Source organism: Grampus griseus, assembly GCF_964374135.1.
Source record: "Grampus griseus genome assembly, chromosome: 12".
Taxonomy (NCBI): Eukaryota; Metazoa; Chordata; class Mammalia; order Artiodactyla; family Delphinidae; genus Grampus; species Grampus griseus.
Window position 1 is genome coordinate 22,185,914 of NC_139006.1, and position 26,867 is coordinate 22,212,780.

General features: G+C 45.2%; 1 protein-coding gene across 3 annotated transcripts in view; it reads right to left on the reverse strand.

Moving 5' to 3' along the window:
* The window catches only part of AP1B1 (adaptor related protein complex 1 subunit beta 1), a 52,411-nt gene extending 41,251 nt beyond the window's left edge, over positions 1 to 11,160 (reverse strand). For 2 of the 3 annotated variants that reach the window (XM_082667804.1, XM_082667801.1), the window contains exon 1: positions 11,029 to 11,160. The gene's annotated coding sequence lies outside the window, so the exon portion shown is untranslated. The remainder of the gene's footprint in view (positions 1 to 11,028) is intronic. The other variant, XM_082667802.1, reaches the window with a different exon arrangement.
* Between the last annotated feature and the right edge of the window lie 15,707 nt (positions 11,161 to 26,867).

Here is a 26,867-nt window from a genome sequence, read left to right on the forward strand (position 1 = left end):
AAGAAGACCTCAATGAGAAGCTTGCACACCACAATGAAGAGTAGCCCCCGCTCGCCGCAACTAGAGAAAGCCCGCGCACAGCAATGAAGAACCAACACAGAGAAAAATAAAATAAATAAATTGAAAAAAAAAAAAAAGGAAAAGGTCCTCACAAGTCAGTACTCAAGTTCACATTACAGACAGGTAAACAGGTAAGGCCACCTTGAAGATTAAAAGGTGAGTCAGGGGCTTCCCTGGTGGTGCAGTGGTTGAGAGTCCACCTGCTGATGCAGGGGACACGGGTTCCTGCCCCGGTCCGGGAAGATCCCACATGCCGCAGAGCGGCTGGGCCCGTGAGCCATGGCCACTGAACCTGCGCAACAGGAGAGGCCACAAGAGTGAGAAAAAAAAAAAAAAAAAAGGTGAGTCAGCAGTAGAGAAACCAGATTTCAGACTTTCTCTCTGAGACAATGTGGTCACCAAACTCAGATAGGCTCTTTCAAGCCAGTTCAATTACTATGAGAAAATACTGTATTCTCCTTTGGGCTTGGCACAAGAATTGAAACAAAGGTGGCGATGGAAGTGGTAATGACAGATGGATATGTGCTATGGGCCAGAAACTACGTAAACAGCTTTACAGTAATCTGTGAAGAAGGTATTGATAATATCCCAAGTTTCATATAAGGAAACCGAAGCCCAGAGAGGTCAAGGCATTTGTCTGGAGTCACACAGCTAGAAAATGGTAGCGCCGACACACTCTACTCCTGCTCCATAATGAGGTCACACACATCTCACTGTGTCCAGTGAGGCAGCTCCTCCTCTCTGATGAAACCCTGGCAGAAACACACACACTCTAGGCTAAATGGTATGTGAAGTATGTTGCCACACATCCCTGCCGAGTCCCTCGAAGGTTGAATTACAGGTTATTTTAGGGCCAGCCCATCCAGTTTGGACAGCAGGGATGTCAAGCTTGGTAATGTGCCTAGTGAAAGCCTGTCTGGATGAGATCACCCAGTTATGGGTCTCCTGGGATTTGGAGGAAAACTGACTAGTCAAAGTCAATCTTCTGAGACCCACTAGCAATTAAAGTCTCAAAATGAAAAGGAACTAAAGGCAGGCAAATGGTACATGCAAACGTTCTTCTATCAGCACTGAGTCTCTAGGACTGAATTCTAGCATCAAGGGCCAGTTCTCGACTAATCTACAAGCAGTAATGCATGGAAAGATCTGCTGCCAAGGAAAAGTTCCTTAAAAACGAAATAACAAGGACTTCCCTGGTGGCGCATTGGTTAAGAATCTGCCTGCCAATGCAAGGGACACAGGTTCGCACCCTGGTCTGGGAAGATCCCACATGCCATGGAGCAACTATGCCTGTGCGCCACAACTACTGAGCCTGCGCTCTGGAGCCCGTGAGCCATAACTACTCAAGCCCACATTCCTAGAGTCCTGCTCTGCAGCAAGAGAAGCCACTGCAATGAGAAGCCTGCGTACTGCAATGAAGAGTAGCCCCCGCTCGCCGCAACTAGAGAAAGCCTGGGCACAGCAATGAAGACCCAACATAGCCAAAAATAAATAAATAAACGAAATAATAGGGGCTTCTTCTGAACAATCCTTAAATCAATGAAGATGAGGAAACAGAGGCCAAAGACTAAAGAACTAGGCTCCTGAGACCTCAGTTTTCCCGCCTATACATTGGGAACACTTTCTGAAAATCTGTCACATTTTGGATATAGCATGTTTAACAGTGTGGAGCACCATCAGCTCCAAGCCTGCAACTGCGCCGCACACAGGAGCTCACACACAGCAGACAAAGAACAATCTTTTCCTGATGGCTCCTACAGATTCAGAGGGCAGGTGAAGGACTTCAGGGGAACAGCAGAGTAATCGTGCCCTCCAGATAACTGCCACCAAAGCTCTGAGGAGGAGACTTTGAGATGAGTGGAGCATCAAAGGAAGCCCTCTTGGATTAAAAGGGGCTTGGCTGGACATGAAAATATGTGTCGGATTTGGAAAGGGTGGGGCGAAGGTGACATGGAGAAGACCCACAAGATGACCACATAACAGGGAGTGAATTGAGAATAACTAAACAAACACAAACACTGGCTGGGGCACAGGTTCTGTGCTAAGTAATTTAGAGCCCCTGTGTCATTTAATTCTCCAGTAACCTATTTAAAAATGAGGAGTTAGAGATGCTGAGAGAGGAGTGACATATCCAAGGCCAAAACAAGCACACATATTTAGGAGTCTGTGAGACCCCTGCTTGGCTGAAGGCAAGATCATGGCAGGGAAAGGAGCAGATGAGGTTAGTCAGGGAAGGATGAGATTCAAAGACAGCCTTGGATGCCAGGGTGAGTTGGACCCTGCCAGCAGAAGACGCAGTGATCTTATGACAAGTCTCATGCTAACAAGCATTTGATGCTACTGATCACTCCATCCTCCTTGAAACATTTTCTTCCCTTGGATTACAGGATGTCATGCTCTCCACTTTCCCTTCTACCCCACTGTCTAGTCTCCTTTGTTCCTCCTCCTCTCCCTCTCCTTCAACACCTGGAGTGACCCAGGGCTCAGGCCTGGTTCCTCTGCCCTTTCCCAGAGGCCCTCTTCCCTCCTCCAGCTGCTTGCTTCATCCAGTGTCATGCCTTTAAGTACCATCTATGTGCTGACAACTCACAACTTTACATCCCCAGGCCCAACCTCTCCTCTGAACTCCCAGCTCATATATTCAAATTGCCTGATATCACTGGAATGTCTATATGGCTAACAGGCAGCTCAAACTTAAAAGGATAAAAACTGCCACTTGCTTCCTCCTATCCCCCAACTGACTCATCCTGCAGTCTTCATTATCCAGTTATTACCCAAACCATCTTTGACAGGTTCTCAGGCCCAAAACCTCAGTTACCCTTGATAACACACTCTCTCTCATATCATACATCTAATCCATCAGTAATTCCTGTCGGGCCTAACCTCAAAATGAATTCCGAGTCCACGAAGGGGGCTTCTCACCAGCTCTATCACTACCACCTGGCCCCAGGCCATCATCCCCTCCCACTGAGATTGCTACCAAAGCTGCTTCCACACTGCACCTGACAGCCCATCCCGGCAACAGCCAGAATGGTCCTATGACAGTCTAAATCACACAATGGCACCCCTCTGCTCAAAATCTCCCAATGGTTCCCTGTCTCACTCAGAGTAAAAGCCAAAGTCCCTACCATGGCCTCATGGCCCACAAAGCCCTATGAGATGCATACCCGCTTCTGTCTCTCACACACACACCCTCCCTGTCATTATCTCTTTCAAACTCTTCTTCCACTGTTCTCCCCATCACTCCCTCAGTTCCAGCCATACGGGCCTCTTTGCTGATCCTGGAACACAACAGGCATGTTTCAACCCCAGGGCCTTTGCACATGCTGTTCACTTTGCCAAGGAGGCTCTTTCTCTATAAAGTCTCATGGCTCAGCTCCTCATCTTTTTTCCCCCCTCCAGTTTTATTGAGATATAATTGACATACAGCACTGTATAAGTTTAAGGTGTACAGCATAATGATTTGACTTTCATACATCATGAAATGATTATCACAGTAAGTTTAGTGAACATCCATCATCTCATATAAATACAAAATAAAACAGAAAAAAAATGTTTTCCTTGTGATGAGAAATCTAAGTTTACTCTCAACAACTTTCATACACAACATACAGCAGTGTTAATTATACTTATCATGTTGTGCATTACATTCCTAATACTTATGTATCTTTTAACTGGGAGCTTGTACCTTTTGACTGCCTTCATTCAATTCCCCTTCCCCCAACTCCCACCTCTGGTAACCACAAATCTTATCTCTTTCTCTGTAAGTTTGTTTGTTTTTTAAAGTATAATTGACCTACAACACTATGTTAGTTCCTTTTACACAACATAGTGATTCGATATTTATACATATTTCCAAGTTATCACCACTGTAAGTCTAGTTATGATATGTCACCATACAGATATTACATAGTTATGGACTATATTCTCCACGCTGTACATTTCATACCTGTGACTCATTTATGTTGTAACTGGAAGTTTGTACCTCTTAATCTCCCGCACCTATTTCTTTCCTCCCCCCCACCCCAGTCCCTCACCTCTTTTTTTTTAATATCTTTATTGGAGTATAATTGCTTTACAATAGTGTGTTAGTTTCTGCTTTATAACAAAGTGAATCAGCTACACATATGCATATATCCCCATATCTCCTCCCTCTTGCGTCTCCCTCCCACCCTCCTTATCCTACCCTCCCTATCCCACCCCTCTACGTGGTCACAAAGCACCGAGCTGATCTCCCTGTGCTATGCAGTTGCTTCCCACTAGGTATCTATTTTACATTTGGTAGTGTATGTATCCCTCACCTCTTTCATGTCTTGGCTCAAATGTCACCTTCTCACTGAGGTCTTCTCCAACCACTTTATTTAAAACTGTACACACCCCCAACAAATCCCCCACACTTCCTATCCTTCTTTCCTCTTTCTGTTTTTTCCTCTAAGTACTTATCACCAACATAGGATAAAACACTTATCTATTTTTTTCCCCTCCATAATGAAATTCCATAAGGACAAGGATTTTGTTCATTTTGTTCCCTACTGTATTCCTAGCTCCTAGACTGGTACCTGGCAAGTAGTAGGGGCTCAGTAAATATTCAAATGACTGGTGCTCAATCCTCCTCTTAGGGAAATTTCATGTTTTGTAAACCAACCTCAGCTAGAGAGCAGCTTCCCAATGTTGATTTCATGGTGTTTGCCAGGGTCAGAGCTACATCTGTTCTGGTTGTCAAGCTATTTTGAAATTGAGAATGCCAAACACCCTAGCCCATTTTACAGACAGTAAATGGAAGGTAAGTAGATAAATGATAAGAGAGAGAAGAAAGGGCAAAGGGTAGACGGTCAGGTGGCAACATCTCCAATGGGAGAAATGTTCAGGCCACTTCCTTCAGATCACCATCAGATCACTATCCCCAGCCCTGGGCATCAGCTCAGGGTGACCAGAGCTGCAGGAAGTGGGGAAACAAATTACTGGGGGAGGTGTGCAGAGGGGGTTCTGACACAGGCTATGATGTGAGCTCAGCTAGGCCCTTCCTTCCGCCTATAACCCTCCAGGCCCACAGCCTTCTGTGTTCCTCTAGTTGACAAGCTCTTCACTGCCTTCATACTTGCTGATCCTTCTGCCTGGATTATCTCTCCAGCTTCTAGATTTATCCTTCAAATCTCAGCTTAGGTGACATCACTTCAAAGATACCATCCTTGCACGCACTAAGTAGGTATTTTTCTGTCCTCATAGCCCAGTACTCCTATTCACATATTTACTGAGCCATAAATAGGTTTATATGCTGGGGATGAAGCAGTGAATTAAACAGACAAAAACCTTTCCCTTCATAGAACTTACATCCTAATGGCAGACAGGAACTACAAGCAAGATAAATAAGTAACATATATAGTATCTCAGACAGTGATAAATGCTATGGAGAAAAAGAAAGCAGGGAAGGAGGATAGGGAGTGTGGGGGAGGACGAGTGGGAGGTTGAAATTTAACCAGGGTGGCCACAAAAGGCCTCCTTGAGAGGTGACACTGCCTGGGGAAGAGCCTTCCAGGCATAAAAAATAGTGCAAAGGTGGGAGTATGCCTGGCCTGTTTGAGGAACAGCAGGGAAGTGATGTGGCTTGAACAGAGTGAGCTGTGAGGGGGGCAGTGGGTTATGAGGTCAGAGAATGGAGGGGGCCTTACAGGTCAAGGTAAGGACTCTGGCTTTTACTCTGAATAAGCTGAGTGCCACTGGAGGGTTTTAAGCAAGAGTCCTGAGATCTGGCTTACATTTTAACAGGGGTGAGCTGCTCTGCCTCATTTCCCTCATGATTTATCTGTTTTTCTAATTATAACATTTGTTTTCTATTTCTTCTTTGTCTCTCTCCCCCACTAGAATGTGGTAAGCAATCCAAGGGCAGAAACTGTCTGGCTTGTTTACCTGTCACCACATTTAGCCCAGTGCCAGGGGCACAGCAGGGCTCAATAAATACTGAATGAATGAAGGAACGAACAAACGAATAAATGAATGTTGGGCATATGAAGGCTCTGTCCTCAGTGTCTCAACATCCAGCCACCCAGCCCTTAGAGATCAAAGAGTGAAAACCACAGAAAAGACTCAATAGCTTGCTATAATGAAATTTTGTCATTCTACTCTAAATATGCTTAGGACCCTAAAAGCAATTAGGGTGTGATAAAAAGTATGTCATCCAGGCTTCCCTGGTGGCGCAGTGGTTGAGAGTCTGCCTGCCGATGCAGGGGACGCAGGTTCGTGCCCCGGTCCGGGAAGATCCCACATGCTGCGGAGCGGCTGGGCCTGTGAGCCATGGCCACTGAGCCTGCGCGTCCGGAGCCTGTGCTCCGCAATGGGAGAGGCCGCAACAGTGAGAGGCCCGCACACCGCAAAAAAAAAAAAAAAAAAAAAAAAAGAGTATGTCACCTAAGGCTAGTCCTCTATAGAGCTCAGCTGTAACAAATGTCTTCACTGCTGAAAACCAACACTGAAGGGCTGGTTTTAAAACTTTTTTTTTTTTTAAACTTTCTGGCCACGCCACACAGCTTGTGGGATCTTATTTCCCATACCAGGGATTGAACCCGCACCCCCTGCAGTGGAAGCGTGGAGTCTTAACCACTGGACTGCCATTGAAGTCCCAGTTTTAAAGCTTTTGAGACCTGACTTCCAAACCTACAAATCTTGCAGCTCAAGTCCACAGAGGAGACAATGGATCAATGACTAAGGCATCCTGGCTGATGATGACCTCTGGGCATTCTGTAGTCAACCAACCATACTGTTACCTTAACTAGAGAAGGCCTCCCAACTTCAGGGAGACCCTCTTAATGGAGGTCAGAGGTCAAGCCCAAGGCCAAAAACTCAAAAAGCATGAGGCTTGGGAGGCTAGAACCATAGCCAAGCCCTTCCTCAGCTCCATTAAATAACAGGAGACAATTCAAGAACAAGGGATTGGGAAAGGAAAGGTGGCCACAGAGGGTACAACATGGGCTCTCAAGGGGTCTACACAACCTAACAGGCACAACCATACCACAACTGCAAAACGAGAATTACAATGTCACATACTTGAGGGGTTTGTGAGGCTAAAACAAGTGAATACATGCAAAGCCCTCAGCAGTACCCAGCCCACCAAGTGCTTGATAAATGTTAGCCACTTTTACTACTACACAGGGAGAGCCGTTACCACCAGCACCTCCTGCTGCTCTCCAACCCCCAGGTCTCTGGAGGCCCTGAAGCACTCTGATGGCTGGCTGGGTGGTAGCAGTAGTTCGAGAGTAGTTATTCCCACCATTGGGCAGATTTCTCCCTACCTCCCTGGGGTGACATGATGATGGACAGGAGATCATCTGGGAAGTGCTCTGAATTCCTTAGGAGTCAAGGAATCCTAAAAATTCAATGTGATATTCATTCATTCATTCACCAGACATTTACTGAGCACCTACTATGTGCCAGATATTTCACTAGGTGCTGGAGACACAGACAGTTAAAACAAGTCCTCTCCAGGGATTAAGAGCTGTTTACTTAGAAGACAGCCAAGTACACAGACAATGACAACCCACTGTGATCAATGCCACAGGACAACCAGTTCAGGCTTGCAAGGTGCAGGAGATGATCAGATGGGAAGCACCAAGTAGTGGTCTAGCAAAGAAGTGGGTGTGTGTGACAGGAACTGGTGCTCAGGAGGTGGGAACAGCACAAAGCAAAGACACAGAGGTAAACAACTGGGGATGGCAGAAGTGGCAAGCAGTTGAGTTTGACTGGAACTTGGGGAGATGCTGGAAGTGAGTAGTAGGAGAGATGAGGCAGGAGAACCCGGCAGAGGTCAGAGCTCAAAAGGCTTTGACCGCCACGCTAAGGAATGTGAATTTCAGCCTGAGAGCAATGAGGATCCACTGATGGATATTCAAGCAGAATTTTTTTTTTAAAGGATTCGCCACTTGCCCAAGTAATATTCTCTCTCTGGAGTTATTTGTTCCTCTCTGTGTGAAGCGAAGAAGAACACAAAAACCATTCCTGTGCTCTGATAACTTATCAGTGACCTATCTTAGGCAAAAAGACCTGTTCAGGGCTTCCCTGGTGGCACAGTGGTTGAGAGTCCGCCTGCCGATGCAGGGGACGCGGGTTCGTGCCCCGGTCCGGGAAGATCCCATATGCTGCGGAGCGGCTGAGCCTGTGAGCCATGGCCACTGAGCCTGCGCATCCGGAGCCTGTGCTCTGCAATGGGAGAGGCCACAGCAGTGAGAGGTCCACGTACCACAAAAAAAAAAAAAAAAAAGACCTGTTCAGAAAAAGAAATACCTACAAGCAACAGATGCCCCTTTAGCTTTCAGAAATACACCAAAGCGCGAAACTCATAACCAAGCAATGTTTGCTCACCATCAGCACATCAGGCTTTGGTGCCAGGCGTGGGGGTTTTCAGGAAGTGAGCAGTCAAGACATACAACAGCTTCAAAGGATGACTAGAAAAAGATGAAAGTCCAAGCCCAGAGCCAGGAGGACCAACAGACTGAATTTCTTCTGAAACACTTTTAGGAAGTGAAACAAGAAGGATGGGAGAAGTCCTGTGTACATAAAGGTCTCTGTCTGCAGATAGAAGTAACACCCCCAAAACCAGGCCCCCAGTGGGCATCAACTGCCTAGGGTCAAGGCACCCACCACCACAACAGGCTCTGACAAATGTCCTTGTCCAGCCCCGACATATGCCAGTGTTCGGTGGTGGGGGGGTGGGGAGGGGAAGGTATTATTTGAGAGCTGAGGTAAAGAAGGCTCCAGGTCACACTACCAAGAAGCTGCTGAGCTGGGACTGGAACCCAGGGTTAACTGATGGGGAGTCGAGGAGTGCTTTTTCCATCACACCTCTAAGATATTCACGTCGCTCAGGTAAAGCCTCTGCTCAAACCACACTCAACAGATAATCTCTACACAACCTCTAAGGGATCTGAGTCTTTGTAAACTAGTGAAGTCACTCTTCATGAAGCTGCTCTAAGAGGTCGAAGAGGCCTGGTAGGCTCAACTCAGGACAGGGAGCCAGATGCTCTGAGCTCTGCTCATGTTCCTACCATCTGTGACAAGTCACTTCATCTCAAATCCTCCCTTGGAAAGACGGGGATAAGGTGACAATATTAAGTTTCCGTGAATTCAATGGAACTAGGAGAACAGATCATAGAGTTTAAAAACAGGCACTACAGTAATATTTATATCACAGCTTTCTTCAGAAGCATGTGGAAACCCTCAAGGGTTCGTTAAGGCTTATAATACCTAGGAGTGGGTAGGAAATCAGCAGCTCTGTGCTGCTATCAGGGAAACTGAGGCAGAACTGGAGCAAGTGAATGTCTCTGCAAAGGAATAAGGCTCAGACTCACAAAGCCTCATCCTCTGGCCATGAAATCACCTTACCAGCTCCTGGACAAGATGTGGCTCCCCAGTCAAGAAGCCATGGGACCTGTACTTTTCTCAGAGACACAGACCCTTCCCTTGGGAATGTTCTTCAAGAACCCAGGGCCAAAAGATCCCCTAGCGGTCACGTGGTTCCTCTCTTCACTCCAAAAAGAATGCAGCTCAACCACTCTCAAGAGAGGTTCTGGATATTGTTTTTTTCTTTTTTTAAAAAAATTAATTTCTTTAGTTAGTTTTTTGGCTGTGTTGGGTCTTCATGGCTGCGTGCAGGCTTTCTCTAGTTGCAGCAAGTGGGGGCTACTCTTTGTTGAGGTGCGTGGGCTTCTCATTGTCATGGCTTCTCTTGTTGTGGAACATGAGCTCTAGGTGCGTAGGCTTCAGTAGTTGTGGTGTGTGGGCTCAGTAGCTGTGGCTCACAGGCTCTAGAGCGCAGGCTCAGTAGTTGTGGCACATGGGCTTAGTTACTCTGCGGCATGTGGGATCTTCCCGGACCAGGGCTCAAACCCGTGTCCCCTGCATTGGCAGGTGGATTCCCAACCACTGCGCCACCAGGGAAGTCCTGGATATTCTTAAATTCATTTCATGGCCAGCCTGTTTTATGTCTCACAGTTCTCAATAGTCAGGAAAAACTTCCTCTCTTGCCCTGAAAGGTAATCAGTTATAGCAATAGCCTACAGAACTGTTTCATCCTGAAGAAAGTGAATCAAATACTCCTTATGAAGATCAGACGAGAAGCAAGAAGGCTACATCTTTATATAGGTGCAAATTTAATGGTAGCTAAAAATATTAAATAGCCCCTACACCCCAACCTTGCTCCAGCCTCTCCTTTGTCTCTGCACTTACAGGTCCGTGAGAGCCTGGGTGGGAACCCTGGCTCTTGTCTATACTACCCAATTGACCTTACAGGTGTGATTTAACCTCTCTGTGCCTCAGTTTCCTCGTGGATAAAATGGGGATAACAACAGTAGCTACCTCACAAAGGTTGCTGAGAAGCTTAAATGAGGCATTATAAGTGCCTAGCACAGGGCTTGGTACACAGTAGGAGGAGCTCAGTAACCAGTAGCTAGCATTTCCATCAGTACTTTTGGCATTATTACAGGTGTCCCCAGTTAACTTGTCCGTGAGGCGCCTACGGACAGACCAAGCCCAACCCCACCCCAGAGGAGGCTGCACCAGGCCATTTCTTAGTTTTTCTTTTTTTCCTTTTTGAACCTTGGCAAAGAGATAAGGCCCTGAACGACGAGGAGGCCTCAGGATAGCCACGGGGGTGACTGTGCAGGGGGAACCAGTACCCAAAGAGAAGTTTCCTGTCTGGCCAGGCGCAGGCTCCCTCAGGCTTAAGTCTAGGAGTCTCTCCGGGAGGGCGCCCTGGGAGGGAATGCGGACTTGGGGTGGCTGGGGTGCAGGCCGGCGGCCAAGGAGGCGCGAATGAATGAACCCGCAGCCCTTCTGCCTCGTCCTGGCTTGGGAAGCCACTCTAGTCCCTCCAGCTCCCTGTCCTCTCCGTGACCTTTGACCCCAGAAACCCCTCACCTCAGACCCCTGACTCCCCGCCCCACCACTTCTCCGGCCTCGTCAGGCTTCCCGTTTCCTCACCCACAGGTCCGAACGGCTCCCGGAGCCACGGCGCTGCTCGACGCGGCAGTAAAATGTCTGCGGCCTTGTCCCCCTGCTCTCCCCGTGCGTCCGTGCCGCCGGCAGCTCCGAGCCCCACGACTGTCACCTGCCGGGCGGAAGTGAGCTGCCCGCGCGCGGGCACTTCCGGTGGACGCACGGGCTGGGGGCGGGGTCAAGGGTGCACTGGCTGGGGCGGGGGTTGGTGCCCGCGGGGTGGGGCCAGAAGGGGCGGGGCCTACCGGAATTAACTCCACCCCCGACACGTCCTTCTCCGCCCCTGTCTTCGGTAGAGCGCGGAGAAAAATTAGGCCAGCTAACCGTTAAGCAATTGAACGTGATGGAAATGAAAAAGTTCGTAGAGACTTTGAGGTCCGTTTCCCTTCTGTGTTACAGATGGGAAAACTGAGGTTCTGAAAGGGGCAGGTGTTGCTCAAGAGCACTTACCTTGTGAAGAGAAGAGTTAAACTAGAGCTGTAAGTCTAGTCTAGCGCTTGCAGCCCTTCAGTGCAGCCCTATAGGGGAATTCCGCGTTTTACGGGAAAACCTCAGACCCTCCAAGGAGAACTTCATAATGTCCCATTTCCCCTTTTGCTGGGTCGGCCAGGACCTCAATTTCTATAGCTATCTCGCTCCCAACTCTGGTACTATTAACTTTCTCCTCCTCCTAGATAATTTCTGATTATTCTCTTTAAAATATTTAAAATAATATTTGCATTGTAGAGAAATGGAAATATACTAGTAAGCAAAAGGAGATAAAAAATCATCTGCAATCCCACCGACCTGAGACAATCATTTTTAACATTTTGGTGAATACCCTTCCAGACTCGACATATCATGCGGTATTTTTAACTCACCAAGATATTGGTAAAGCTTTCCCAAAACAATAAATACATTTCTATTTAGTGCTTTCCAATGCCTGCATGGAATTCTACAGTATGGGTGGCATCACTGTTCTAAAAAACAATCCCCTACAGCTGAACACTTAGGTTGTCACCAAACTTTTAATATTATAAAATATATTGATAAATAAGCATGCACAGCCAAGTCTGTATGTCCCATCTAATCCAGATATTACTGTTTTAATATTTAATATAGTTTTCTATGTTTAATCAGCCTGAACTACTTTTTTAAAAAATTTATTTTATTTATTTTTGGCTGCATTGGGTCTTCACTGCTGCGCGCTGGCGTTCTCTAGTTGCGGCAAGTGGGGACTACTCTTTGTCGCAGTGTGCGGGCTTCTCATTGCAGTGGCTTCTCTTGTCGCGGAGCACGGGCTCTAGGCGTGTGGGCTTCAGTAGTTGTGGCACACGGGCTCAGTAGGTGTGGCTCACAGGCTCTAGAGCTCAGGCTCAGTAGTTGTGGCACACGGGCTTAGTTGCTCCACGGCATGTGGGATCTTCCCAGACCAGGGCTCGAACACGTGTCCCCTGCATCGGCAGGTGAATTCTTAACCACTGTGCCACCAGGGAAGTCCCTCAACTACTTTTTATAAAATGTTATTTTTAAAATAATTATAGACTTACAGGAAGTTGCAAAAATAGTACACAAAGGGTATCATGTACCCCTCACCCAGCTTCCCTCCATGGTGACATTTTATATATTGGTAGTATAATATTGAAACCAGGATATTGTCATTGGAACAATACCATTAACTACATTACAGACCTTACTCCACTTTTTAAATCCTCTTCTGAAGTAGACAGGAAACAAATAGAATTCTATATGTACATGCCATGTTCCATGTGCTATATACAGCTGTCTGGAGGAACCACCATTCCCCTAATGATAAATGTTGGCAAATGCCATCAGCCTCATTGGAAAACAAAATTTCACTGGGAATGTGACATGGAAAGAGAAGAATTACCCAACAAAACAAACCAAGGAACTTAAAGGTACCAAGCTGGACAGCTTATGTGAAAGTGACAAGTTAGTGGTAGAAGCAGTCAGAGATGGAAGATTTCCAAGGAGACAGAAGTCACAGCGTCAGTTTGCTCAGGAAGGATATCCTGAGGAAAGTGACATTTGTGCTAGGCTTTGCCCAATAAGAACACAGTTGCATGGGCTGAGACAGAAGGAAAAGGTGATCCAGGGACAACAGTGTAGAGGCAGGAAGGCAAGGGAACCAGACATCTGGGTCCTTCAGAAAGCAGTTCCCAAGTCCCTGATCTGAATCATGCCCTGGACTGGGTGTTGGATAGTTGCATGGCTGAGGCAAAGGCCCTGCTCTTGCTGACCCTACTGTTTGTCTGGGGAGGATGACAGAGCAGCAGACACGAGTGTGATTGGTGCTGTGGTAGGGGATGGGCTGGGGGCTATGGGAGTCCAAAGCAGGAAGTGCAGAGCAACAATGAATGTTTATGGAGCACCTCTGGTGGGCCAGGCAGTGTGCAGAGGGTCTCATTTCCTTCTCACTTCAGCTCCACTTTATCCAGGTGGACGGTTGATGCAACTCCAAGAGCTTAAGCCAAACAGTGTGTGAGTGACAGCGCTGAGGGACTGGCCCCAGAGCCCTTGGATATGTGCTCTCACAAGTCCCACTCATTCACCTAAAATATATTTGTCACTAAACCAGCCATATTGGGAATACAACAATGAGCAAAAGGCAGCACGATCCCTCCTTGGGGCTACGGTGGAGTGTGGGAGAAAGACAGACAAAGGGATAATTATAACACCACTCAGGGTGGCTTCCTGGAGGAGGTGACATCCAGCCTGAATTGTGAAGGATGATATTCCTCCTACTAACAGTTACTGTGAACGAATCACTGTGCTTGGCTTTTTCACATATTAACCCACTGAACTCTCCCAACAATTCAATCCCATGACTGTCTCCAAGGAAAGATGAGAAGACTTAGGCCAGTGGGCAGAGCCGATTTCTCCCCGACTCCCCTGTGGGCCTGGGCCTTCTCTCCCACAGCTCAGCCTGACAGGAAAGCTAAAAGGATGCTACTAATAAGAGGAGGCCAAAGGCCGTATAGTTACAGCTTGCAGAGGTGGGAGACGGAAGCAGGGAAAGGGTGCGTTTGGGGGCTTCCCTCTCCACCGCCACCACCAAACCCAGCTGGCCACACGGCCGAGTCACACTCACCATCAAACGCTGACCGCTGTGTCTAGAACAGTTGCTCCTGGGACCCTGGCCCTCTGAGACTCCAGGATGGGTGGAGCAGAGCCGATGATGGCGAAGCCCACCTGGAGAGAGAACCAGATTCTCCCAACAAATACATCATTACTAACAACATCACCTCCTGATTGGAGGAGGACGTTTTTCATTTTCTACCCTGCCCTACTGAGCTGGCTGATGTTGGACAGGCCTGTGCACCTCTTTGGGCCTCAATTTCTCCACTCTAAGAACTCTGAACCCATCATGGGCCAAGTACTTTGTATACCCTTGACCTCCATCACTTTATTTAACCCTCACTGTTCTCAAGAGGTGGGTGCTACGATAACCCTCACTTTACAGGTGAGCACACTGAAGCCCTGAGAGGCTGAGGAACTTTCCCAACTTCACAAGGCAACAATGTGCCGAGCTGGGAGTCCAGGCCAGGGCTGGTGACTGCAGGGCCCAGGCTTTCCCCCTTGTCCCATCTTCACCTGCCAATGAGGTCTCATCCAATCAGAGGAAGGTGGTGTCGAGAATTGACCTGGTGCTGTGTGACCTTCAGCAAGTTCCTTCCTCTTTGTGACACACAGAAACTGAGAGCACGCTCTTCCCACCCTCTCTCCACACTGGTGCATAATAAATAAAGGTTGAACAAATTAAATATTCTTTCCGTCTGTGCCCACTAGAGGGCGCACGGGTGACATTAATTGCCACCCTTCCCTTCCAATGGAATTGTTGCATGGGCAGCCTCACGTCAGCCTTTCTACGTCTGGACCTTCTTTCTAGATTCTTCTTCCTGTAATTACTATTCCTCTACTTCAGTTTGTGTGTGCTTGTTTTTTCTGTTGTTTTTATCTTACACATTTCTAAAAGTTGCTGCAGAGCCTTTCTGGAAGGAAGCAGGAGGTGACTGTCCACGAGCCTCACTGACTAGGCCAGTGTCCCACCTGCTGAAGGTGGGCAGCTCCAACTCCCCCCGCCCCGCCCAGGCCAGGACTGGCACAGCTCCCAGGGCAGAGGGGCTTAGAGTCTGCCCAGGACCCCTCCTCCGCTGCCCCCATCTCCCTCTGCTGCAAATGTTCTCATTACACCATCCCTGGGCTTCCCAGTAACAAAATGCTGCTCAACCCTCCTGGTTTCTCCGCCACCGCAGGCTGCTTCTCAAAGGGCTCTGCTCTCCTCTCTCAGGTGCCCCTGAGAGGGCTGGATGACCCTCCACTGGTGCAATCGAAAAGGCCCAGACTCTGAAACACACCTGGGTTCAAATCTCCAGCTGGACCTCACTTTCCAATTTGGAAAATGGGGCTGATTGAGCCTTCATGCAAAGCTGTTACAGAGATTAAATTGTACAACTTCTGTGGAGTGCTTGGCAACCTAGAAACCCTCCTTCAAGGCAGCTGTTATTTGTGTTAATATTAGTTCAGCTCAGCCACTTCCTGACTGTGTCTGTGAGCACATGACGTAGCTTCTTTGAGCCTCAGCTTCCCTATCTAGAAAGTGGTACTAATACTCTATACAGATGTCAAGAAAATTACAGTAGATGTTGTAGGTAATATTCCTAGAGCAACAGCTAGCAGGCACTAAATAAGCATAGTGATTACGTTTATTAAAGGCCATAGATTAGGGCACAGAGAAAATGTCAATAAATTATAATATAGAAGAACTGGAGTTCATACATCCTTCTTTGATAACAATCTACAAAACTAGAAATTAAAAATAAAACCAGAAAACTACCCCTACACCTGGCAAATAAAACCCTTTCTTTTAAACAACTCCCGAGACTTCTGGGTCAGGTAGTGGATTCAACATGGGCATGTGATTCTGCTCCTTTCTGAAATTCTACTAAAATAACAGTAAGGGAACTTTAAAATTTTGACAAACTATAGATAAAATAAAATTTGCCTTTTAAACCATTTTTAAGTGTACACTTTAATGGGATTAAGTAGATTTACATTGTTATCACCGCCATCCATCTCCAGAGCTTTTTCATCTTTCCAAACTGACACTCTAAACCCATTAAACGCTAAACTCCCCATTTCCCCCTTCCCTTAGCCCCTGGCAACCACGATTCTACTTTCTGTATCTACAAATTTGACTGTTCTAGGTACCTCCTGTAAGTGGAATCATAGTGTTTGTCTTTTTGTGTCTGGCTCAATTCACTTAGCATAATGTCCTAAAGGTTCATCCACGTTGTGGCATGTGTCAGAATTTCATTCCTTTTTATGGTTGAATAACATTCCATTGTATGGATAGACCATATTTTATTATATTTATCCATTCATCCATCAGTTGACAGTTGTGTTGCTTCCACCTTTTGGCTATTGTGAATAATGCTATAGAAATATTGGTGTACAATGGGGGAAACAGACTCCACTCTTGGAGGGCACACACAAAGTAGGGTGCGCATTGGGACCCAGGGCAAAGAGCAGTGACCCCATAGGAGACTGAACCAGACCTATCTGCTAGTGTTGGAGGATCTCCTGCAGAGGCAGTGGGTGGCTGTGGCTCACCGTGGTGTCAAGGACACTGGCAGCAGAAGTTCTGGGAAGTACTCCTTGGTGTGAGCCCTCCCAGAGTCCGCCATTAGCCCCAACAAAGAGCCACGTAGGCTCCAGTGCTGGGTCACCTCAGGTCAAACAACCAGTAGGGAGGGAACCCAGCCCCACCCATCAGCAGACAAGAGGATTAAAGTTTTACTGAGCTCTGCCCACCAGAGCAACACCCAGCTCTACCCACCACCAGTCCCTCCCATCAGGAAGCTTGCACAAGCCTCTTAGATAGCCTCATCCACCAGAGGGCAGACCCCAGAAGCAAGAAGAACTACAATTCTGCAGCCTGTGGAAGGAAAACCACATTCACAGAAAGGTAGACAAAATGAAAAGGCAGAGGACTTTGTACCAGATGAAGGAACAAGATAAAACCCCAGAAAAACAACTAAATGAAGTGGAAATAGGCAAACTTCCAAAGAAAGAATTCAGAATAATGATAGTGAAGATGATCCAGGACCTCGGAAAAAGAATGGAGCAAAGATCGAGAAGATGCAAGAAATGTTTAACAAAGACCTAGAAGAATTAAAGAACAAACAAACAGAGATGAACAATACAATAATTGAAATGAAAAATACACTAGAAGGAATCAATAGCAGAATAACTGAGGCAGAAGAACGGATACATGACCTGGAAGACAGAATGGTGGAATTCACTGCTGTGGAACAGAATAAAGAAAAAAGAATGAAAAGAAATGAAGACAGCCTAAGAGACCTCTGGGACAACATTAAATGCAACAACATTCGCATTTTAGGGGTCGCAGAAGGAGAAGAGAGAGAGAAAGGACCAGAGGAAATATCTGAAGAGATTATAGTCGAAAACTTCCCTAACATGGGAGAGGAAATAGCCCCCCAAGTCCAGGAAGCGCAGCGAGTCCCACACAGGATAAACCCAAGGAGAAACAGGCCAAGACACATAGTAATCAAATTGGCAAAAATTAAAGACAAAGAAAAATTATTGAAAGCAACAAGGGAAAAATGACAAATAACATACAAGGGAACTCCCATAAGGTTAACAGCTGATTTCTCAGCAGAAACTCTACAAGCCAGAAGGGAGTGACACGATATATTTAAAATGATGAAAGGGAAGAACCTACAACCAAGATTACTCTACCTGGCAAGGATCTCATTCAGATTTGACGGAGAAATCAAAAGCTTTACAGACAAGCAAAAGCTAAGAGAATTCAGTACCACCAAACCAGCTCTACAACAAATGCTAAAGGAACTTCTCTAAGTGGGAAACACAAGAGAAGAAAAGGACCTACAAAAACAAACCCATAACAATTAAGAAAATGGTAATAGGAACATACATATTGATAATTACCTTAAACGTGACTGGATTAAATGCTCCAACCAAAAGACACAGGCTCGCTAAATGGATACAAAAACAAGACCCATATATATACTGTCTACAAGAGACCCACTTCAGACCTAGGGACACATACAGACTGAAAGAAAGGGTATGGAAAAAGATATTCCATGCAAATGGAAATCAAAAGAAAGCTGGAGTAGCAATTCTCATATCAGATAAAATAGACTTTAAAATAATGTTACAAGAGACAAGTAAGGACACTACATAATGATCAAGGGATCAATCCAAGAAGAAGATATAACAATTACAAATATATATGTACCCAACATAGGTGCACCTCAATACATAAGGCAACTACTAACAGCTATGAAAGAGGAAATCGACAATAATACAATAATAGTGGGGGACTTAACATCTCACTTACACCAATGGACAGATCATCCAGACAGAAAAGTAATAAGGAAACACAAGCTTTAAATGACACAACAGACCAGATAGGTTTCATTGATATTTATAGGACATTCCATCCAAAAACAGCAGATTACACTTTCCTCTCAAGTGCGCTTGGAACATTCTCCAGGATAGATCACATCTTGGGTCACAAATCAAGCCTCGGTAAATTTAAGAAAATTGAAATCATATCGAGCATCTTTTCCGACCACAACACTATGAGATTAAAAATCAATTACAGGGAAAAAAACATAAAGAACACAAACACATGGAAGCTAAACAATACGTTACTAAATAACCAAGAGATCACTGAAGAAATCAAAGAGGAAATCAAAAAATACCTAGAGACAAATTACAATGAGAACACGATGATCCAAAACCTATGCGACACAGCAAAAGCAGTTCTAAGGGGGAAGTTTATAGCAATACAAGCCTACCTCAAGAAACAAGAAACATCTCAAATAAACAATCTAACCTTACACCTAAAGCAATTAGAGAAAGAAGAACAAACAAAACCCAAAGTTAGTAGAAGGAAAGAAATCATAAAGATCAGAGCAGAAATAAATGACATAGAAACAAAGAAAACAATAGCAAAGATCAATAAAACTAAAAGCTGTTTCTTTGAGAAGATAAATAAAATTGATAAACCTTTAGCCAGACTCATCAAGAAAAAGAGGGAGAGGACTCAAATCAATAAAATTAGAAATGAAAAAGGAGAAGTTACAACAGACACTGCAGAAATACAAAGCATCCAAAGAGACTACTACAAGCAACTCTATGCCAATAAAATGGACAACCTGGAAGAAATGGACAAATTCTTAAAAAGGTATAAGCTTCCAAGACTGAACCGGGAAGAAATAGAAAATATGAACAGACCAATCACAAGTAATGAAATTGGAACTGTGATTAAAAATCTTCCAACAAACAAAAGTCCAGGACCAGATGGCTTCCCAGGTGAATTCTATAAACATTTAGAGAAGAGCTAACACCCATCCTTCTCAAACTCTTCCAAAAAATTGCAGAGGGAGGAACACTCCCAAACTCATTCTATGAGGCCACCATCACCCTGATACCAAAACCAGACAAAGATACTACAAAAAAAGAAAATTACAGACCAATATCACTGATGAATATAGATGCAAAAATCCTCAACAAAATACTAGCAAACAGAATCCAACAACACATTAAAAGGATCATACACCATGATCAAGTGGGATTTATCCCAGGGATGCAAGGATTTTTCAATATATGCAAATCTATCAATGTGACACACCATATGAACAAATTGAAGGAGAAAAACCATACAATCATCTCAATAGATGCAGAAAAAGCTTTTGACAAAATTCAACACCCATTTATGATAAAAACTCTCCAGAAAGTGGGCATAGAGGGAACCTACCTCAATATAATAAAGGCCATATATGACAAACCCACAGCAAACATCCTCAATAGTGAAAAACTGAAAGCATTTCCTCTAAGATCAGGAAAAAGACAAGGACGTCCACTCTCGCCACTATTATTCAACATAGTTTTGGAAGTTTTAGCCACGGCAATCAGAGAAGAAAAAGAAATAAAAGGAATACAAATTAGAAAAGAAGAAATAAAACTATCACTGTTTGCAGATGACATGATACTATACATAGAGAATCCTAAAGATGCCACCAGACAACTACTAGAACTAGTCAGTGAATTTGGTAAAGTTGCAGGATACAAAATTAATGCACAGAAATCTCTTGCATTCCTATACACTAACAACAAAAGATCATAAAGAGAAATTAAGGAAACAATCCCATTCACCACTGCAACAAAAAGAATAAAATACCTAGGAATAAACCTACCTAAGGAGGTAAAAGACCTGTACTCAGAAAACTATAAGACACTGATGAAAGAAATCAAAGATGACACAAACAGATGGAGAGATATACCACGTTCTTGGATTGGAAGAATCAATATTGTGAAAATGACTATACTACCCAAAGCAATCTACAGATTCAATGCAATCCCTATCAAATTACCATGGCATTTTTTACAGAACTAGAACAAAGAAATCTTAACATTTGTATGGAGACACAAAAGACCCCGAATAGCCAAAGCAGTCTTGAGTGAAAAAAACAGAGGTGGAGGAATCAGACTCCCTGACTTCAGACTGTACTACAAAGGTACAGTAATCAAGACAATATGGTACTGGCACAAAAACAGAAATATATATCAATGGAACAGGATAGAAAGCCCAGAGATAAACACACGCACTTATGGTCAACTAATCTATGACAAAGGAGGCAAGGATATATAATGGAGAAAAGACAGTCTCTTCAGTAAGTGCTGCTGGGATGGGCTTCCCTGGTGGCACAGTGGTTGAGAATCCGTCTGCCAGTGCAAGGGACACAGGTTCGAGCCCTGGTCTGGGAAGATCCCACATGCTGCAGAACAACTAAGCCCGTGTGCCACAACTACTGAGCCTGCACTCTAGAGCTCGCGAGCCACAACTGCTGAAGCCTGTGTGCCTAGAGCCCATGCTCCATAACAAGAGAAGCCACCACAGTGAGAAGCCCGTGCATGACAATGAAGAGTAGCCCCCACTCACCGCAACTAGAGCAAAGCCCGTGTACAGCAACTACGACCCAGTGCAGCCAAAAATAAATAAATAAACTTATTTTAAAAAAGTGGTGCTGGGAAAACTGGACAGCTACATGTACAAGAATGAAATTAGAACACTCCCTAACACCATACATAAAAATAAACTCAAAATGGATTAGAGGCCTAAATGTAAGACCACACACTATAAAACTCTTAGAGGAAAACATAGGAAGAACACTCTTTGACGTAAATCACAGCAAGATTTTTTTGATCCACCTCCTAGAGTAATGGAAATAAAAACAAAAATAAACACATGAGACCTAATGAAACGTAAAAGCTTTTGCAAAGCAAAGGAAACTACAAACAAGATGAAAAGACAACCCTCAGAATAGGAGAAAATATTTGCCAATGAATCAACAAAGGATTAATCTCCAAAATATATAAACAGCTCATGCAGCTCAATATTAGAAAAACCAACAACCCAATCAAAAAATGGGCAGAAGACCTAAATAGACCTAAATTTCTCCAAAGAAGACATACAGATGGCCAAGAAGCGCATGAAAAGCTGCTCAACATCACTAATTATTAGAGAAATGCAAATCAAAACTACAATGAGGTATCACCTCACACCAGTTAGAATGGGCATCATCAGAAAATCTACAAACAATAAATGCTGGAGAGGGTGTGGAGAAAAGGGAACCCTCTTGCACTGTTGGTGGGAATGTAAATTTATACAGCCACTATGGAGAACAGTATGGAGGTTCCTTAAAAAACTAAAAATAGAATTACTATATGACCCAGCAATCCCACTACTGGGCATATACCCAGAGAAAACCGTAATTCAAAAAGACACATGCACCCCAATGTTCATTGCAGCCTTATTTACAATAGCCAGGTCATGGAGGCAACCTAAATGCCCGACAGATGAATAGATAAAGAAGATGTGGTACATATATACAATGGAATATTACTCAGCCATAAAAAGGAACGAAATTGGGTCATTTGTAGAGATGTTGATGGATCTAGAGACTGTCATACAGAGCGAAGTAAGTCAGAAAGAGAAAAACAAATATCGTACATTAACGCATATATGTGGAACCTAGAAAAATGGTACAGATGAACCGGTTTGCAGGGCAAAAATAGAGACACAGAGGTAGAGAACAAACAAACGTATGGACACCAAGGGGGGAAAGTGGCGGTGGTGGTGGTGGTGGTGGTATGAATTTGGAGATTGGGATTGACATGTATACACTGATGTGTATAAAATTGATGACTAGGGCTTCCCTGGTGGCGCAGTGGTTGAGAGTCCGTCTGCCGATGCAGGGGACACCAGTTCGTGCCCCGGTCCGGGAGGATCCCACATGCCACGGAGCGGCTGGGCCCGTGAGCCATGGCCGCTGAGCCTGCGCGTCTGGAGCCTGTGCTCCACAACGGGAGAGGCCACAGCAGTGAGAGGCCTGTGTACCGCAAAAAAAAAAAAAAAAAAAGTTAATTCTAATAAGAGCCTGCTGTATAAAAAATAAAATAAAATTTAAAAATTTAAAAAAAACCCCACAGATATGATCTAGACTAGTTGCTGCAGACACATAGATTATTCTGGAAGGAAACATCAGAAACTGATAACATTGATCCCTGTGGGGAAGGGACTTGCATAGTTGAAGGACACCAGAAGAAAGGAGATTTCCCACTGAACTTCCTTTTCAACCTATAAAATTATTTTAAACTTTTCATTTTGAAATACTTTTAGACTTACAGAGAAGTTACAAAAATAGCAGAGTGTTCCCATTTACCCTTCACCTGGCTTCCTCTAATGTTTATATCTTACCTAACTGTAGTACAAGGATCAAAACCAAAACATCAAAACTGTTCATACGGTGCTAGTACCTAAATGCTAGGCTTTATTCAAATGTCACCAGTTTTCCCACTAATGTCCTTTCTGCATCAGGATCCAGGATGCCACATTATACTTCACCATCATGTCTCTTTCAACTCCTCTGGTCCGTGACAGTTTCTCAGTCTTTCCCTTAATTTATCAACGTTAAGCATCATGCATTTTTGGTAATACCACAAAAGTGATGTGCCCTTCTTGGTACGTGGTAACAAGGGCTACATGGTACATGATGGCCATAGGTCTTATTACTGGTGATGTCAACTATTGTCACCTGGTTGAGGTTTTATCTGTCATGTTTCTCCACTGTAAAGTTACTATTTTTCCTTTGTAATTAATAAATATGTTGTGGGGAAATACTGTGAGATTATACAAAATCCTATTTCATATCGCACTTTTTCCCACTAATTTTAGCATCCCTCACTGGTTCTTGACTGCAACAGTTATCACTATGGTGTTTGCCTAATGATGATTTTCTATTTCCCTCATTTCTTCTGTATGTATTAATTGGAATTCTACTGTAAGGAAGAGCTGCCCTTTCTTCCCCATTAATTTATTTATTCAATTATTTATTTCTATTCATATTAGATTTTTAAATTTAAATCCAATTATTAGCTTTAGGAACTCATGAACATTTTTTCTGAGTTATAATCCAATTCTGTACTTATTTATTTTGTGGATCATTTTGTCCCGCTTCAGCCTTTGGGAATTCCTTAAGGTTGGCTCATGTCAATAGCCCTCATCTTTTTTTTTCAGCACTTCCTTACTTTCTGGTACTGCAAGAGATTTCCAGGTTCTTCATCAAGAGATGAATGAAGAAGTGGTATACACACACACGCACACACACACACACACACACACACATACACACAATGGAATACTACCCATCCATAAAAAAGAATGAAATTTTGCCATTTGCAACAACATGGGTGGACTTGGAGGGTATTATGCTAAGTGAAATAAGCAGACAGAGAAAGGCAAATACTGTATGATATCACTTATATGTGGCATCTAAAAAATACAACGAACCAGTGACTATAACAAAAAAGAAATAGACTCACAGATATAGAGAACAAACTAGTGGTTACCAGCGGGGAGAGAGAAGGGGGAGGGGCAATACAGGGGTAGGAGATTAAGAAGTACAAACCATTACGTATAAAATAAGCTACAAGAGGGCTTCCCTGGTGGCGCAGTGGTTGAGAGTCTGCCTGCCGATGCAGGGGACACGGGTTCGTGCCCCGGTCCGGGAAGATCCCACATGCCGTGGAGCGGCCAGGCCCGTGAGCCTTGGCCGCTGAGCCCGCGCGTCCGGAGCCTGTGCTCCGCAACGGGAGAGGCCACAATGGTGAGAGGTCCACGTAGCGCAAATAAATAAATAAATAAATATAAATAAATAAAATAAGCTACAAGAATATATTATACAACACAAGGAATATACCCAGTATTTTCCAATAACTATAAATGGAGTATAACCTTTAAAAATTGTGAATCACTATATTGTACACCTGTAACATATAATATTGTACAGCAACTACACTTCAACTTAAAAAATAGGGTTAAAAAAAAAGGAGTCTTTGTTCATGGAAGATCCAGTGCTCCAATAAAATCAATACAACTTTGGATTAAAAATCTGAAATGCGGAATTCCCTGGCAGTCCAGTGGTTAGGACTCCGAGCTTTACTGCCAAGGGCCCGGGGTTCAATCCCTGGTCGGGGAACTAAGACCTTGCAAGCCGTGTGGCGCGGCCAAAAAAAAAAAATATCTGAAATGATGTCCCGTCCCATCAACCACAAATTAAGCTTTGAGATTATAGAGTCACAACCTTTCCCTGGCAAACCCCTCAAATATCCAGCCACCTTATGAAAGAAAAACTGTTCAAAATGTAATGTTACACATTTTGATAATATTAAACATTTCTTCTGTTAAAAAAAAAAAAAAAGAAGTTTCCAGACCCATCTTGTATTTTCTCTGCCCCAGCACTGGAATCAACCATTTTTCCAAACAAATTACCCTGGGCTCATGATTTTATTAACCACAGATTAAATTTGTTCATTATGCTTTCTTTAGGTTAATATGAACCAGGTTACCTGAACACAGCATCCTGGGTGTGTTATGTGCATTATCTTCAATCCTCATATTACTGCTGCAGGCAGTGTACTATTATTACTGCTGTTTCACACATGGGGAAACTGAGGCTCAAAGCTCAGTTCGTCCATCCAGGTGGAGAGTTTGAGCACAGGTCTGTGGGCCTCCAAGCCCAGGCTCTTTTCCCTGATGGAGACTGGAATTTAGGGAGGGCACGAGGGAACTGACAGGTCCACATCAACATCTAGAAGGATGGTGATGGCTGCCTCAGAGGCTGTGGTGGACGTGTAACGTGTCACTCTGGCTAGACTGAGTGACATTTCCCACAGCTCCCTTCCCTGGGTGGGTCACAGGAGAGGTCCTTGCATGCCTGCCACTGGCCCACCTTCCCCAGGGTTGGGCCTTCAACTTCAACTCCTAGGCCGATGATGTGTGTTTGGCTCTTTGAGGAGCAGTCTGGCAGTAGAACTGACCTGGGTTTCAGCCTGTCTGCACGGGCTTGTGCCTGTGGATTCCAGCACGTTCTTGCTCCCCCGCCACCTGCCCTTCCGACAGCCTACCCTGTGGCTTCAAGCTCCAGCAACAGACTCAAGGATACAGCCTTCCAGAGGCAGCTTAAGATGCCCCTACAGTCACCCTAAGTTCAAACACTTGTGACAAATCCTTTACTCTCTGTGGCCAGGTGTTTCCACTTGAGCCCTAACTGCATCAGAGGAGAGACAGTGGTTCAGAGCAGGTGGGCCCTTAGAGCTCAGGGCCTCCAAGGGTCACCATCATCGGGGTCCTCCCGCCAGGCCTGCTCAGAGTCCAGCTTTCCTATCTGTCCTGCAGCTATCAGTGGAGGAGGAGGACAGAGTTTCCCAAGCTGATGCTGACAACAAAAAGCTGCAGTTACGTACTGAATCTTACATAAAAATCAGATGCTCTGTGTCATAGGAGGTATTTTGGTAAATGGGCATCCTGGAACTGGGGCACCCTGGGGACAAAGTTGGTGCTGTGACTCCGTGGGTGGGTACCACCACCAGGATGGGGTCATCCGCTCCTCAGGAGCAGGGCTGGGCCTCAGCGTCCAGGGTGGGACCCTGCTCCGGAACTCAGCTGGGTAAAGAGACACAGGTGAACTGGACATCTGTGATGGCCAGACTCTGCAGTTCAGGCTTGGGGTGGCCACCAGGGGGCGCTGAGGCCATGCTCAGATGGCAGTGATGTCCCTAGGGGTGTCAGGGTGCCTGGGAGTTAGGAAGAATCCAGGGTAGAGGAATGGGGGTCTCCAAGGTTGAGCAGGGCAAATGCCCACCGTATCTGTAGGAACCCTGGGTGCTTTGGCTCCACCTGCTCCACCGTGGGCAGCTGGAGTACAGAGCTGGGTTGGTGCCACCTGGGACCCCCCAGGAGGGCTACACTTGTTGGAAGGCCTGAGGCCATAACCATGCAGGGTGGGAGGCCGGATGTGGCAGGCCTCAACTGCGTGAGGATTTCTGTTACTCCTTCACTGCTTACCGATCATGTGACCCACCGACCCCTGTTTAGGCCTCAGTTTCCCCATCTGTACAATAAGGGGGTGGATTGGAAGATCATTCAGGTGACTCCCAGCTTACCAGTAATAATAGAGATGATGGTGGCGATGGTGATGGTGGTGCCACTTGCCAAGAATTCATCATGTGCCGGACTCTGCACAAAAGTCATTTAATCGGGACTTCCCTGGTGGTCTAGTGGTTAGGACTCCACGCTTCCACTGCAGGGGGCGTGGGTTTGATCCTGGTCGGGAAACTAAGATCCCTCATGCCACGCGGCGCAGCCATAAAAAAGGAAAAAGTGGGACTTCCCTGGTGGCGCAGTGGTTAAGAATCTGCCTGCCAATGCA